Source organism: Rhinopithecus bieti, unplaced genomic scaffold (genome assembly GCF_001698545.2).
Source record: "Rhinopithecus bieti isolate Rb0 unplaced genomic scaffold, ASM169854v2 scaffold_3067, whole genome shotgun sequence".
In the NCBI taxonomy this organism is placed as follows: domain Eukaryota; kingdom Metazoa; phylum Chordata; class Mammalia; order Primates; family Cercopithecidae; genus Rhinopithecus; species Rhinopithecus bieti.
The window spans coordinates 2,097,107-2,112,827 of NW_016804208.1; the positions used below are offsets into that span (position 1 = coordinate 2,097,107).

Sequence of the window (15,721 nt, forward strand, 5' to 3'; positions counted from 1 at the left end):
TTCCCTAGCTGAGGGGATTCTAATGACTTAGGACACCATTTGCTCTTTTGGCTATTTTGCTTAGGAAGGATAGGTCACTTGCAGGAGCCAATGAAGGGCAAAATAATAATTATCCTTAACTACAGATACACAATTTAAACAGCTTTCAAAATGTTCTTTTTGAGAAAAAAAAAAAAAGGGAGGAGTACACAGAATTTGGCCTGTCACAGAACGAAGAAAATACCAGCTTCAGGTGGGGAGTACCCCAGTTCCGTTCTGACAGCTTCTTGGCAACTGTTAATATGTATCAAGCTTGACTGGATGGGAAGCAGAGAGGACCGGAGGGGAAACAGCAGAAGAATGGGGGCAGAAGAGGAGAGAGAGGGACGTGGAGGAGCCAGGGATCCACACTGCTCAGCTGCTTCTGGGTTTACGGTGCAGCGTGAGCGCCATCATGTGGTCATCTCTGTGACTTCAGTGTAAGAAATGCTTTTTTCCCTGCCACTCCGTTTAAAGAATGCAAAAATAAACCAAAATCGTTCATGGGGCCTGAGAAACCTTGAGAAGGATATTACCCTACAGTTGTTTTTTCATCGAAAAGTTGAGGAGATTCTGACATCTCAATTAGTAACGCATCTGGAGTGTTTGCTCTCCAGGTGCCTATTATTCGTTCCTTCACTCATCAAATATTTATTGAACGCTATCTGCCAGACACTGTATAAGCAGGAGAAAGGCAGGCGTGGTGGTCTAGTGGGGCAGACAGACATGTGAACAAATGGTTACAGCAGTCTGATAAATATTCTAATGCAGGAATGAAAGGAACATCTGGGAGCTAAATGAGAGCATTTAATATTTGACAAAGATGCTCGGTGCTATAATCTAATTGTTGCATTGAAAACCTGTGTTGATCCTATTACTTGTGTCACTTGTCCATAACCTCTTTAAAATCTGGCTAAAATTAGTAATTGGTTGATTGATTCAAATTATTTATTGAGAGCCAATTATGTGCCAGGTACTACTGCTGTATCACTATTACTTGTATCACTTTTGTCTATAACCTATTTAAAAATCTGGCCAAAATTATTGATTCATTGATTCAGATTATTTATTGAGAGCCAATTATGTGGTAGGTGCTACTGTTGGTGCCAGGGAATACAGATGAAGATAGGAAAGACAGAAAACATTTCTTCTTTTGTTAAGCTTAACTTCCATGTGTGGAAAGTGAACCATCAAGAAAAAATGTTTTATGTCCATTTGTGATACAAAAGCCATTTTCTTGTTTATTGCCTGTTTATCTATGTCATTATTTCCTGCTTTCCATCTATAGTCTTCATTCCTCAGTTTTTCAAATGTAAACAGTTGTTTCAAACTATTTCAGGTTACACTGAGAGTTTAAACAAGCATAGCTTTCTTAATGGCTTTGGAAAATTTACTTAATTTTGTATTGCTCTGAGCGGCACCAGGGTTTTAGTTAGTAGTTAAGCCGTGAAGTGGGAATTTGGGAGGAGATTTCTAATCCTGGTCCTGTTACTGTTTCATGTGTCTGGTTTACCTCCCAATCTCAGCTTTTCCTGGTCACTTCAGGGTCATGCATATAATAAATATTAGGGCCGGGCATGGTGGCTCATGCCTGTAATCCCAGCACTTTGAGAGGCCAAGGTGGGGCGGATCACGAGGTCAGGAGTTTGAGACCAGCCTGACCAGCCTCATGAAACCCCATCTCTAGTAAAAATACAAAAAAATCAGCCAGGCGTGGTGGCATGTGCCTGTGGTCCCAGCTGCTCAGGAGGCTGAGGCAGAAGAATTGCTTGAACCCAGCAGGCAGGGGTTGCAGTGAGCCAAGATCGTGCCACTGCACTGCAGCCTGGGCGACAGAGTGAGACTCCATCTCAAAATAAATAAATAAATAAGAACAATCTCGGATAATTTTAGACTCAAAACAGCAGAGAGTAGGAAGCTGGAAGAACACTTGTGTTCATACCCAGCCCCTAGGCCTCAGCGGTTGCAGTATTCAGAGAGAGCAGCAGCCTCCCTCCCTGAAGTCCCATGTGGAGATGGCTCTGCTCCAACACTGAGGTGCCAGAATGGGAAAAGGAACTCCTCTAATGACATAAAATAAGTGAAAATTTATATGATCAGATGAGCACACTAACAAGCTGGAAAAAAAAAATGTGATCTTTATGAGCAGAGCGTATTTGTTAACAATGGGGAAATAAACCTGCTTTATGGCTGTGTTCTCAAGGAGTTGCGACTCTTCACTAAAGTATCCTTGTCTCATCTTGTGTTAGGTTGTTCACTTCCATTGCTCACATGCGCTCAGCCCACACGGTGTTTATAATGGAGTCATATACCACTGCTAAAAAATTCAGAAAGTTCTCCTTCAATTCTGCTTGTGCCAAATCACTGTGGTCTAGAAGTCAAGGAGGAGGGGGGGACCTAGGAAGCCCGGAGTTTTCCATTACTTTCCCTACGAAATCAAATCACAACCCAACGCCCATGCCAGTAAGCATATCGGCTTCCGATTCAGCGTCTTCGGAAGATTCTTTTCACTTCAACTGACATTTGCAGGGAGAATTATATTAAACTGAAGCTAATAAGACCATGTGTTACTTCATATAAAATGTAATTGTAAATGCAATCCTTGGCAACTAATTCTTCTACCTCCAGGTGTCTCGAGTGTTAAGCACCAAACTATCTTTGTTTTCTTTATGAATTTAAAGTAAAATGTCTTTATAGTCACAGTACCATTTTGAGAGAAAAGAAAAAAAATCTTTCTTTAAAACAAACAAACGAACAAAGCTTGTGGTCAATAATTGAAATTATTCTCTGCCTAAATTGCTCTGTTTACATGACCTAAAAAAATTACAACTTACATAAACATGATGACAAAATTAAAATGTTATTTTCTGCCAGGCGCAGTGGCTCACGCCTATAATCCCAGCACTTTGGGAGGCTGAGGTGGGAGGATTGCCTGAGGTCAGGAGTTCAAGACCAGCCTAGCCAACATAGTAAAACCCTGACTCTAATAAAAAACAAAAATTAGCCAGGTGTAGTGGTGGGAACCTGTAATCCCAGCTACTGATGCAGGAGAATCGCTTGAAGCCGGTTGCAGTGAGCTGAGATCGTACCACTGAACTCCAGCCTGAGCAACAGGGTAAGACCCTGTCTAAATAAAATAAAATGTTAATTTATTCTATGTGTCTCTGACTCAGACCTTTAAAGACATAAATCTAACCTATTTGTAGATAGAATAGAATGGTTAACATTTCATCAGAATTTTAAACAGATGTTATTGGTCATTATTAAGACAAGTTCTATAAAACAAACTAAATCCTCTTTTAAAATGCATATGTAAATATTATTCAGATATGAAAATCATGAAAAGTGTGTCTTATTTTATTTTCAAGTTTTGGACGTAAGATATATGAACTGAGCATTTTCCATTTGCAAAGAGAAACGACTTAGTTTTTATCTGAGCATGTCTCTTCAGGGTAGTAACTGTTTCCAGAAAACCGTCACCCGTAGAAGCAGCGAAGCATCCTCCCTACAGCAGAACAGGATGTACTATGAAATAATCCCTTCCTTTGTGAGAGCCCACTTTGAGAGACAGGCTGGATTAACAGGCATGAATTTTTAAAGTAGCAGTTCATAAGCAGCTTCATTAAGTTGCACTAACAAGTTTTGAAGTTTTATTACACCAATAACTCTGGTGAACATTCTGATGCAAGATATATAAGCTTTTCTATTAAAATGGTTAATACTTTCATGACCATGTATTTTTAGAGACTTACTTCTCTAAACTTTTCCCAAATCTATTCTTAAACCTAACCCTAACCCTAACTCTAACCCTAATCTTAACCCTAACCATAATGTGTCTAAGCTGAGTCTGGTGAAAGTCGTAAAAAATGTGAACAGTTGAGAGAAAACCTTCAGGAATAAAGTGATATGACAGTCTCCTGTCATCCCTCTGAACCTCCAAGTTCATTTCAATTTAACAGATTTAAGTCTTAAATTGTCTTAAAATTATTTAAAAATCTAGATCTAGTATCTAGGCTACTTTAATGGCCTAGTTGATCAACTATTACAAAGGAAACACAGTGATTTGGAAACAAGGCAAAGACACAGTGCATTGTCTTTCAGATACTCTTTTCCTGAGGTTGGATTTGAGAATCAAAATATAAACTCCATAGCAATAGGCATTATTTACTCATCCTTGTGGAGAATTAAAAAGGCTTATGTAATTCAACATAATTTTGAAAACACTGTGTGCCAGATACTCTTTTAAGCAGTTCCCATGCACCTACTTTTTAAACGCTTACAACAGTGTAATGAGATTGATATTATCATTAACCCCATTTTATAGAAGAGGAAACCAGAGGCTCGGCACGGTGGCTCACGCCTGTAATCCCAGAACTTTGGGAGCCTGAGGCGGGTGGATCACTAGGTCAGGAGTTTGAAACCAGCCTGGCCAACATAGTGACACCCTGTCTGTACTAAAAATACAAAAAAATTAGCCGGGTGTGGTGGTAGATGCGTGTAATCCCAGCTACTTGGGAGGCTGAGGCAAGGAGAATAGCTTGAACCTGGGAGGCAGAGGTTGCAGTGAGCCAAGATCGCGCCACTGCACTCCAGCCTGGGCAACAGTGTGAGACTCCATCTCAAAAAAAAAAAAAAAAAAAAAAAAAAACTGAGTCACAGAAAAGATAAGTAACGTTCACAGAGTCACACAGAGAGTAAGTGATGGAGGCAGGACAGTCTTGTTTGGTACTTTTCACCTCAGTGATAACCTAATTGTCTATACAGTCTTCATCTCCCTTCAGCTTCGGCTGTCTGCAGAATGTCTCTTCCTGATTAACCCACCAGGTACTCAAACTCAACTTGTTCCAGATGGAACTGAGAATCTGCTCTCAATCACCTGCTGCCTCCACCCTTAACTTTGACTGCCAACCCCATCTTTCCAATTCTGATAACAATACTGTCATGCTTGACTGTTTTTTCTTTCTTTTTTTTTTTTTTGAAACCGAGTCTTGCTCTGTCGCCCAAGCTGGAGTGCAATGGCACGATCTCAGCTCACTGCAAGCTCCACCTCCCAGGTTCACGCCATTCTCATGCCTCAGCCTCCCGAGTAGCTGGGACTATAGGCGCCCGCCACCACACCCGGCTAATTTTTTTTTTTTTTTTTTTTTTTAGTAGAGACGGGGTTTCACTGTGTTAGCCATGATGGTCACGATCTCCTGACCTCGTGATCCGCCTGCCTCGGCCTCCCAAAGTGCTGGGATTACAGGCATGAGCCACTGCGCCCAGCCCATGCTTGACTTTTCTTTACCTGTGAGTGCTTGCTATAAACTTCGCTCTGCCTGTTTCCGTATTCTAGCAGTTAAACAGCTTGAGCATCTCTCTCCTCTTTCCTTTTCCCACTGTTGTCTCTTAGACACTGCTCCACTGTCTCCCTTCTCCAGTTAATCCTAAACTACATTGGTACCCAGCAAAGCTTACAAAAACATACTGTTGATCTTCCCATGCCCTACTAAGAAAGCTTTAGTAGCTTCCTTATAAAATGAGTAATAAACTCCTAAAGTTTTCACTCTAGGCTATTCATGTTATAACCAAAATTTCATTTCAATCCTTATTGCCATTTCATCCTCTGTCCTTGCCTGTCCTCAGTTTGCTTATTATAATGTTATTTAATTTTTTTGTAGTTATTTCGATTTATCACCTTAATACCAACCCACTGCTTCCAACTCAATATTTAGTATCTTTCCCATGTCCCAGATATCTGGCAATTCCTCTTGTTTGGCAAATTCTTCTTTAATAATCTTTCGTATCTTCTCTTTGCTATTCATTTCCTTTGCTATTTTTAAGGTTCACGCATTCTTGCTTAGGCTAGAGTAATACTTTCCCCACTACTCTGTGTTTTCTTTCCTTCATTAACTCTACTCTGCATGATCACTGTCTGGGTAACACTATCAAAGCAGACACTTTTACCCTGTATGTTTCCTGTACGAAAATTAAAATGACTTCTTATTATTATAGATCAAACTCTAAACAGTCCACCATGTTGCACAATGACAGGAGGCTCCATTCTGGTTTTATTCTGTTGGAATCTTCAGACTTCTTAGTTTGCCATGAACAGCATTTTGCAAACCAGTAGCAGAGATGTTATTAGAGTACAACTGGCCTCTCCTCCCCCATGACTCCCAACACAGACATACACCACCAACCCCAAAAAACAACCATCATGTTCAGGCATGTCGGAGAAGCATTGAGTTAAACAGGTTCTCCTTACTGAGGGACTTTCAAGCATCTCTAATAGCTAATGTGTATTATGAATGTCCAGATGGGAAATCTATGGAAAAGGTTCTTTTTATCTTGGTCACTTTTAGACATGTCCCTGGATGCCAGAGTTCTACAACCTAGACTTGAGGAAATCCTGCCCTACACATTCTCTGCCCAGCCATTGCCCCAGGTCAATGTCTGATGAGCTTTCTGATGCCAGCTCATTAGAAAGGTCTTCCCTCACCATCTTGGTTGAAGTGGCCGTCCCTCCCTGTGCCATCATCCTGTTTTATTTTCCTATAACGCTTATCACAATTTGATATGAAGATTTTTTTTTCCATTACATGTTTGTTGCTTTTTTACTCTAGAATATAAAATCTAAAGGACTTGACATTCTATGTTGCTTTTTTATTTTTACTATCTCTCCACCTATGATAGTATCTAATTCACATAATATGTTTTATTTTTATTTATTTACTTATCTGTTTTAAGGAATAGGCTTGCTTGCAGCCACCTCCTCATCTCTCATCCTACCTGAGTGCAGAGCTTATGTTACAAGGGCGAAATCAAAGTATCCACCTCTCTGAAGTTTACCCAGATGGCCTGACTCATCCTAGAGTAATAGTTCTTATTCTATTGAACTTCTATTAATATATTAGTATCTAAACAACTCAAGTTATTTTGAATAATTAAAAATTTTTATAAAAATAGAAATGCTACCTTATTTACGCAACTATAATGTATCTGTCTTGTGGCCAGTGATGGTGCCATACTTTGATATTTTTTAGGATCTAGTAGAGAGGGCTTCTCTTAAAGTAGGTAAATAATAGATATTCCCCCTCTACTACCTCTAAGGATGCAGTGTGATGCTTACATGTGGAATCTCCATTCCAATAGGAGGAATAACCCAGACATTGCTTGAAGGAGGTAGATAGCACATTGCATAGCAGGAGAATCTCAGAGACTTGCTTCTGGCTCTCTCATGCACACCATTTCCTGGATTTTACAGATACTTTCTAGGTCTCCCCTGTCAGCTATGTGGATCAGAAACGGAGGGAAAATTCTCCCTTGGGCCTACAGTTTTGAAAAGGAATTAGAAGAGTCTGATCAGTCATGAATGGAGGAAATACAGACCTTTCAAGGGAGCAAAGGAAAATTTGCCTCTTCTCAGTTTATAGAAAAATATTTCATCCTTACATGGAAACTTTAAAAAATGTATGTACTATGCTGTTTAAGGGACATGTTCCCTTGCAAAATGCTTAATTTACATTATTTCAAGATGTTTCTACACATGTTATTTTATATCAACATGTAAATAAGACAGATGGAAAATACGGAAGACATAGTATACTCAGTAGTATCTCTGATGGCCAAGAACTTTAACAACTCAAATAAAATATACATTGTAGATTGTACTTGGTGGAGATGTTATAAATTCTCCCCTTTAAAATCCTCTATTGCTTTAAAAGAAGTAGCTATAATTGGAAGGAGTAGGGGTGAAAAGGTATAATGAAGGAGTTAGGAAAAGAGGGGAGTTTAGAATAAAATAATAGAGTATGAATGAAAATGCTTGTGTCGTGTATACATTTGTCTTAAATTCAGCACAGACAGCAGAATCTCTCCAGCGCAAGGGCCTTGGGTTGAGATACTTCCTGTAGCAAATCGATAGCCATGTGCATTTTAATGTAAGTCACTTAAACATTAATCCATCTTTAAAATCACCACAGACATTCCATTTCTTACTTTTATTTCGAAATGCGACGTTCTTTGCTGAGATACGTTGAAGCATTTGGTTTCCACCCAAATGATGTGGATTGAGACCATCTGGAGAATCTACCCTGATTTTTTTTTTTTTAATGGAAAGCCTGGATGTCTTAGTGATTTATAACTTCCATGTATTTTAACACACTATCTAATTTTTTCCCCTGGTAGAATTTTATTTCATTTGGAACATTCTTGTGCTGACGTAATATGCCACATATGAAACTTTTCTAATGATAAAATCCAATGTATGTGCTGCATGTCAAGTCACGTAGCTGGAGGGGCGTGATTTGGAGCCGACTTGGCTCCACCTGAGAGCCTGGATCCTCTGGAACGTACTCGGTGCTAGCTTCAACCTGTCTCAGACCATTCTATCTGGGCCTCGCCTGGGACCTTAAGATTAAGGCAACCCATTTATCTGCATGTCAGTAAATTAGCCCTCCCAGAGGAGGGTTCTGCAGGCTCTTGTGCTTTGAGATGCTCTGTGCAAAAAAGGGTTGGATTATCAAGTGCATGTGAGGAATTGCAGAACTCCAAATATCCATTCTAGAATTCACAAGGCATGTAAGCATAACAGCTTTGAGAATTCCTGGAGCACCACAGAATTTGGGTCTGTTCTGTTCCCGTGGTTTTACTGACCTCATCTCCTTCATCTCTTTGTCATTGCTCCAGTCACACTGGCTTTCTTGGGATCCTTAGACACAGAAGGCTCTCTCTTCGGACACGTTCTTTTCTCAGCTTGAAACACTCCCCCTTCCCTCCTGGATAGAGACATAGTCCCCCTTCCCTCCTGGATAGAGACATAGGTCCCTCTTCCACCTCCTGAAGTCTTTTCTCAAGCGTCATCTTCTCAGGGAGACTTTCCCTGATTACCTTACATAAACTTGCAAATGACCACCTCCCTGCTCTCCCTGTTGACCCTTGCAGTTTTATTTTTCTCAAACACAATTATCAGCATTGCTGCAAAAATGCTGCATTCACACAGAACCTCAAATCCCTTGGTGTGCAACAGCAAACATTTATTTAGCTCCAAGTGTGCAGTGCTTGTCTGATCTGTCCTGTGTCTGTGGCCAACTGTGGGTCTCTAGGCAGCTCCACTGATGTGGGCTAGGTTCATTTCCAGGTCTGTGGCTCCCCTGGCTGCTGGCTAATCTAGGTGGGGCCCAGTGAGGTGGGAGTCTTGGCTCTGTGGCATGTGTCTCTCAACCATCAGCAAACTAGCAAGGTGCCCCATTGGCTAAAGCAGGTGGCATGGCCAAGCACAGTCAGAATTCGGGCATGGTGACATGACATAGTCAAGGTGGGGATACAGAAAGAAGCGAACGATTTGGTCAGTTTCTACAAACTACGGTTCATATAATAATTTTTACTTTTTAAACAAATTAGTTTGTTTCCCTCTACTAGAATATAAGCTCCATGAGGACAGAAGTTTTATTCACTTTGTTAACCACTGTATCATATTCCCCTAGAACAGTAGTATCCAGTGTGTACTAAGTATCCAATAAATATTTGTTGAATGAATAAATTAATACATAAAAATAATCCCATTTAACTTTAACATAGAATTATGTTTTTAGTTTTTGTGATTTGAATTTCTCTCTCTCTTTCAGTTTTTGTGGTTTGAATTTCTCTCTCTCTCTTTTTTAGTTTTTGTGATTTGAATTTCTCTCTATTTTGTGATTTGAATTTCTCTCTCTCTTTTTTAGTTTTGTGATTTTAATTTCTCTCTCTCTTTTTTAGTTTTGTGATTTGAATTTCTCTCTCATTTTTAGTTTTGTGATTTGAATTTCTCTCTCTTTTAGTTTTGTGATTTGACTCTGTCTCTTAGTTTTGTGATTTGAATTTCTCTCTCTCTTTTAGTTTTGTGATTTGAATTTCTCTCTTTTAGTTTTTGTGATGTGAATTTCTCTCTCTCTCTTTTTTAGCTTTTGTGATTTGAATTTCTCTCTCTCTCTCTCACTCTCTGTCTCTCCAGGGGTCTCACTTTGTTGCCCAGGCTGGTTTTGAACTCCTGAGCTCAAGTGACCCCCCTGCCTCAGCCTCCTCAAGTGCTGGGATTACAGTTGTGAGCCACTATACCTGGCCTGAATCTCTTAAAAATAATTTTAATTTTAGATTCAGGGGTATATGTGCAGCTTTGTTACAAGGTGTAGTATATTGCCAGATGCTGACCTTTGAGCTTTTATTGATTCTGTCACCCAGATAGTGAATGTAGTAACTAGCAGGGAGCTTTTCAGTCCTTGCCTCTCTCGCTCCCCACTCTAGTAGTCCCCAGTGTCTATCATTCCCATCTTTGTGTGTACTCAGGAATTAGCTCCCACTATAAGTGAGAACATACTATATTTGATTTTCTGTTTCTGTTAATTTACCTAGGATAATGACCTCTAGCTGCATCCATGTTGCTGCAAAGATATGATTTCATCATTTTTTATGGCTGTGTAGTATTCCATGGGGTATATGTACCACATTTTCTTTATTCAGTCCACCATTGATGGGTGCCTAGATTGATTTTGTGCCTTTGGTATTGTGAATAGTGCTCCAATGAACAGATGAGTGCAAGTGTCTTTTTAGTAGAACAGTTTATTTTCCTTTGGGTTTATATGCAGTAATAGAATTGGTGGGTCAAATGGTAGGTCAAGTTTTTTTTTTTTTTTTTTTTTTTTTTGAGAAGTCTCCAAGCTGCTTCCCACAGGGACTGAAAACTGAAATAATTTTACCTTCTCACCAACAGTGAGAATTTTGGAATAATTCTGTTATTCTGTGAAAAATGATGTTGGCAATTTGATAGGAATAGCATTGAGTCTCTAGATTGCTTTGGGCAGATGGACATTTTAGCAATATTGATTCTTCCAGTCCATTAGTAAAGAATGTTCTTGCATTTGTTTATGTCATCTATGATTTCTTTCAGCAGTAACACAGTATTTTGAAGTGTATTTTTCAATTCATTTCCTTTTCAGAGGAAAGCCAATAGAATATCACTTTAAACCAGAGAATATTCAGGTATCTCTTGCCTTTCTCACTAAAAATGTAAGCTCCAGGAATTAAAGGAAAATCTATCAGAATTTATTTTTGCCCCATTTCATTCATCTAAGATTTGGTAAATGACTTTTATGTATCAGGTTATGTAGCAGTGCTAGTAAAAATGGAAAACAAGCATACAGTATTCTTCTGAGAAATCTCAGTTAAGTCCATAAAGCAAAACTCTGAACAATAGAATATGCTTTGCTATAATGTTATTACAACAGTTCCCATGAACACAAAAGAAGTTTTCAAACATCCATTAGATATTAAATAGAGCATTCTAACTTGACCTCCGTGTTTACTTAGACTGATAAAGTCCCTCTTCTATAATGGCAAAAACTGCAATTACTTTTGCGCCAACCTAATAATAGAACATTTCTGTTTACACCATTTGGTATCTCCAACCAACCACACTTTCATCCTTATCCTCTGTTCTTCCCAAATTCTATCCATCCTTTGAGTGTGACCAGTAATGGAACATTCTCTGACCAAGTTTGCTTATTGACCTTTTCCCTGAACTCATTTGAACCCAGCATTTATTCTATGTGTTATATTAATGTATCATTCCTGGAAACATCTATTTCACTGTTTTTTTTTTTTTATATATATATAGGCTGTTTAACTTTCCTAATGTTGATCTTTTCACGTGTGGATGTCATATTTTCAAATAGCTTTTCAAAAAGCAGCTATTTTGGCAGGGCGTGGTGGCTCATGCCTGTAATCCCAGCACTTTGGAAGGCTGAGGCAGGTAGATCACCTGAGACCAGGAGTTCAAGACCAGCATGACCAACATGGTGAAAACCTGTCTCTACAAGAAATACAAAAATTAGCTGGGTGCGGTGGTGTGCACCCAGCTACTCAGGAGGCTGAGGCAGGAGAATCACTTGAGCCTGGGAGGCAGAGGTTGCAGTGAGCCCCAATCACACCACTGCACTCCAGCCTGGGCGACACATTGAGACTCCATCTCAAAACAACAACAACAACAACAACAACAACAACAACCACCCAGCCACCTTTGGAACACATATTTTGTCTCTTTCTAGAATTGCAAAGAATAATGCTTGCATAATTGGTACTCAGATAATTAAACAGAAGCATATAATGAAATCGGAAACATTTAATCTCCATTGATCTCCCAGTTATGATCAAATCTGATAATGCACATGTTGGCCTATTGACTGGAGGTATAGAAATATTTCTACTTAGGACTGGTGTTTATCTACAAACCTTAACTATATTGGAAACCAGTGACTACTTTATGTAAAGCTGCAACTGCAAGTCAATATTTTTAACAGGTTAAATAAAAACTGACAAATTTTCAGATGGTTTGGAAATAAATAACATAAAATTCTAAAATGCCAAACTCTAAATGCACCGAAAATAAACAGATTTCTCAATTGGCAAAGAATATGTTGAAAAACAGAATAAAGAAAAAGCTAAGACATGTTACCTGCTGTTCTGTGGCTCCAGGGCAGAACAGTGGAGCATTCATTATCTTCAATTAGTTTTGCAATTTTTGCGCACCTGTGTATCCTACCCATCAACCCCATCAAACTATCTTTTAGGAGTAAATTTTGCTTAACATGACACTCAATGTATAGGAAACCCCCAACTAACAAGACCAACAAATCAGTTTATTTAACTCGAGAAGAATTGGAATCTTACATTGGACCTGGATGCCTTCAAAAAAGGCCAAAAAATGCTCATCAAATATTCCAAATATTTACTGATGAAAACAATGGTACTAATCATAAATGTGATGATAAGAAAAGGACAATTGTTAGTTTACTCACAGTCATAGCAATTAAATCATCATAATTCATTTAGGCCCTATTAAAGACTGTGTCTCAATACATTCAAAGACAGGTATTAGAATATTGCCATTTCCAACTCCTTTTTCTCTAGTTCTATATTATCTAACTAACTTCTTACACTCATTCATGACTCTCCTTTAGGGAGGGGATGCTTTGTTCAGCTGACTAACTGATTGCTTTATGAACTTGCTTCCAATTTTAAATAAATATTTGGTTAGTGGTCTTACTGGCATTTGAGTGGCATGAGTCATGTGTCTTTATGCCTTGTTCTCCTGAAATGGGATGACTGTGGAGATACTACACCTGCATAATTGAGAAAACTTCCTCTGGACTTAAAGTGATCTTACAAAGACACCCATCATAGGCAAGACCTGAAGTAATTTCTTTACCTCAAGAACTGGTATCAGCTACAAACATAAGCAAATACGCACATATACTAGAGCAAATATCATTTAAAAGAAAAGGTGCTATTTTGCCAAATTCTATTAAACTTGAATCTCATTCATTTTCATATTTCCTCCCTTCTTTTGCCTTTTATGTAGATATTATAAAGGAAAATACTAAATTATTTGATTATATTAAAATCTTTCCATTTTAAGATAAGTAAAACAAAATAAGCATTAGGAAGACATTTTCAACATAAAGAAATTATATGGATGAGTAAGAAAAAGAGAACATTCTTTCCTCCCTTCCCCCTCCCCGACCTGGCTCTCCTAGGGTAAAAGACAGGTTCATAAAATCAGAAATGCAAATTTTATTTTACTTTATTAAAATATTTTTCCAGTTTCATTGAGGTACAATTTATCAACAAAAATTGTATGTATTGAAGGTGTATAACGTGATTATTTGACATATGTATGCATTGCAAAATGATGACTACAATCAAGTTACCTGACACTGTTACCTCACATAGTTACCTTTTTTTCTGTGTGTGGTAAGAACACTTAAGAGCTACTCAGGGGAAGTCAAGATGTTACTGTTGCTTGTGAGCTTGTGGCTTGACTCTGCAGGACTAGGATCTTAAAGAATGCCACAGTGGCTGAAAATGCTGGTCTGAAGGCCAAAGTCTGTCATCAAATTGAGTATTAATTTCGAGACTTCAATTTGCCATGGGACAAATTTTTAAAGGAACAGGTCAAACTGAATGAAGGCTGGGTACCTTTGGAGATATTGATAAAATTCAACAGGTTAAACCATCTCACAACAGACTTTAATGTAATTGTGGAAGCATTGAGGAAATACAAGGCAGAACTCATGGAAATCAGTGAAGATAAAACTAAAATCAGAATGTCTCTAGGTAAACTCCTCCTTGAAGTGACCGATGAGTATAAAAATGACGTAAAAAACATCTATTTATATCAAAGGCCTCCCAACTGATGCAACTGTTAATGACATAAAAGAATGATTAGAAGATAGAGGTCAAGTACTAAATATCCTGATGAGAAGAACATTGTGTAAAGCATTTAAAGCATCAGTGTTTGCTGTGTTTGGTAACAATGAATCTGCTAAAAAGTTTGTAGAGACCCCTGGCCAGAAGTACAAAGACATGGTCTGCTAATACTTTTCAAGAAATATTACTTTACTGAAAAAAGTGAAGAAAGGCAACAAAGTAATATGGAGGATAAATTAAGAGCTAAACAAGAGCAAGAAGGAAAATGAAAGCTAGAAGATACTGAAAAGGAATCTCTTGAGAAAAAAGATTGGATGCTTGCTGAAATTTTTGGATGACTTAGATGATCAGACCTGTAGAGAAGGTTCACACATCCTTTTCTCAAATCATGGTGAACTAAAATGGATAGACTTTATCAGAGGTACAAAAGAGGGAATAATTCGATTTAAAGAAAAAGTTGAGGAAGCGTTGGGAAAAGCCAAAGATGCAAATAATGGTAATCTACAATTAAGGAACAAAGAAGTGACTTGGGAAGTACTAGAAGGACAGGTGGAAAAAGAAGCATTGAAAAAATCATAAAAGACCAACACGAATCCCCAAACAAATGGAAGCCAAAAGGTCACAGATTTAAAAGGAAAGGGTAATAAAGCTGCCTAGCCTGAGTTTGCTAAAGGAAAAGTACAGTTTCAGGGCAAGAAAATGAAATTTGTTAGTGATGATGAACATGATGAAAATGGTGCAAGTGGACCAGTGAAAAGAGCGAGAGAAGAAACACAAAAAAGAACCTGCATCAAAACAACAGAAAAGAGAAAATGATGCTGGAGACCAATAGCTTAGTAAACAAATTTTAAATCCATTTTAATTAGTTTTTAAGCTGCTTTTGGTTTTGGGGTCTTTTAAAATGAAAGCCAAATTAAATCTACCTCGGTGTTCACCTGTAAGAAAGGAAAAGTTTTTTTTTGTTGTTTAACTTGTCTTTTTTCTGTTATCCAAATGAGGATTGTTTTGAATGTATAGTTCTATTTGTTATTTCAGATGATTCAAATATCAAAGGAAGATGCATGCACTCAATTGCGTTTGTAATATGAGAATATATTTGTACAAACTAATACAATGTATACTATATAAAAAGAAAAAAGTCTATTCTCTTAGAAAATTTCAAATATATAATGCAATATTATTAACTGTTGTTGCCGTGCTTTATGTTAGATCCCCAAAACTATTCATCCTGTAATTGCAAGTTTGTACCTTTTGAGTAACATCTCATTTCCACTGCCCCCCTACGCTGCCAGCCTCTGGTAACTACCCTTCTACTCTCTGCTTCTGTGAGTTTGACTTTTAAAAATTCTACATGTAAGTGACATCATGCAGTAGTTTTCTTTCTGTGTCTGGCTTATTTCACTTAGTATATATAATCCATGCTGTTGGAAAAGGCAGCATTTTCTGTTTTTTTTTTTTTTTTTTTTTTTTTTTTTTTTTT

General features: G+C 38.1%; 1 pseudogene; it reads left to right on the forward strand.

The window, feature by feature from the left end:
• Positions 1-339: 339 nt before the first annotated feature.
• Positions 340-15,073, forward strand: LOC108526423 (lupus La protein pseudogene; annotated as a pseudogene).
• Positions 15,074-15,721: the final 648 nt, after the last annotated feature.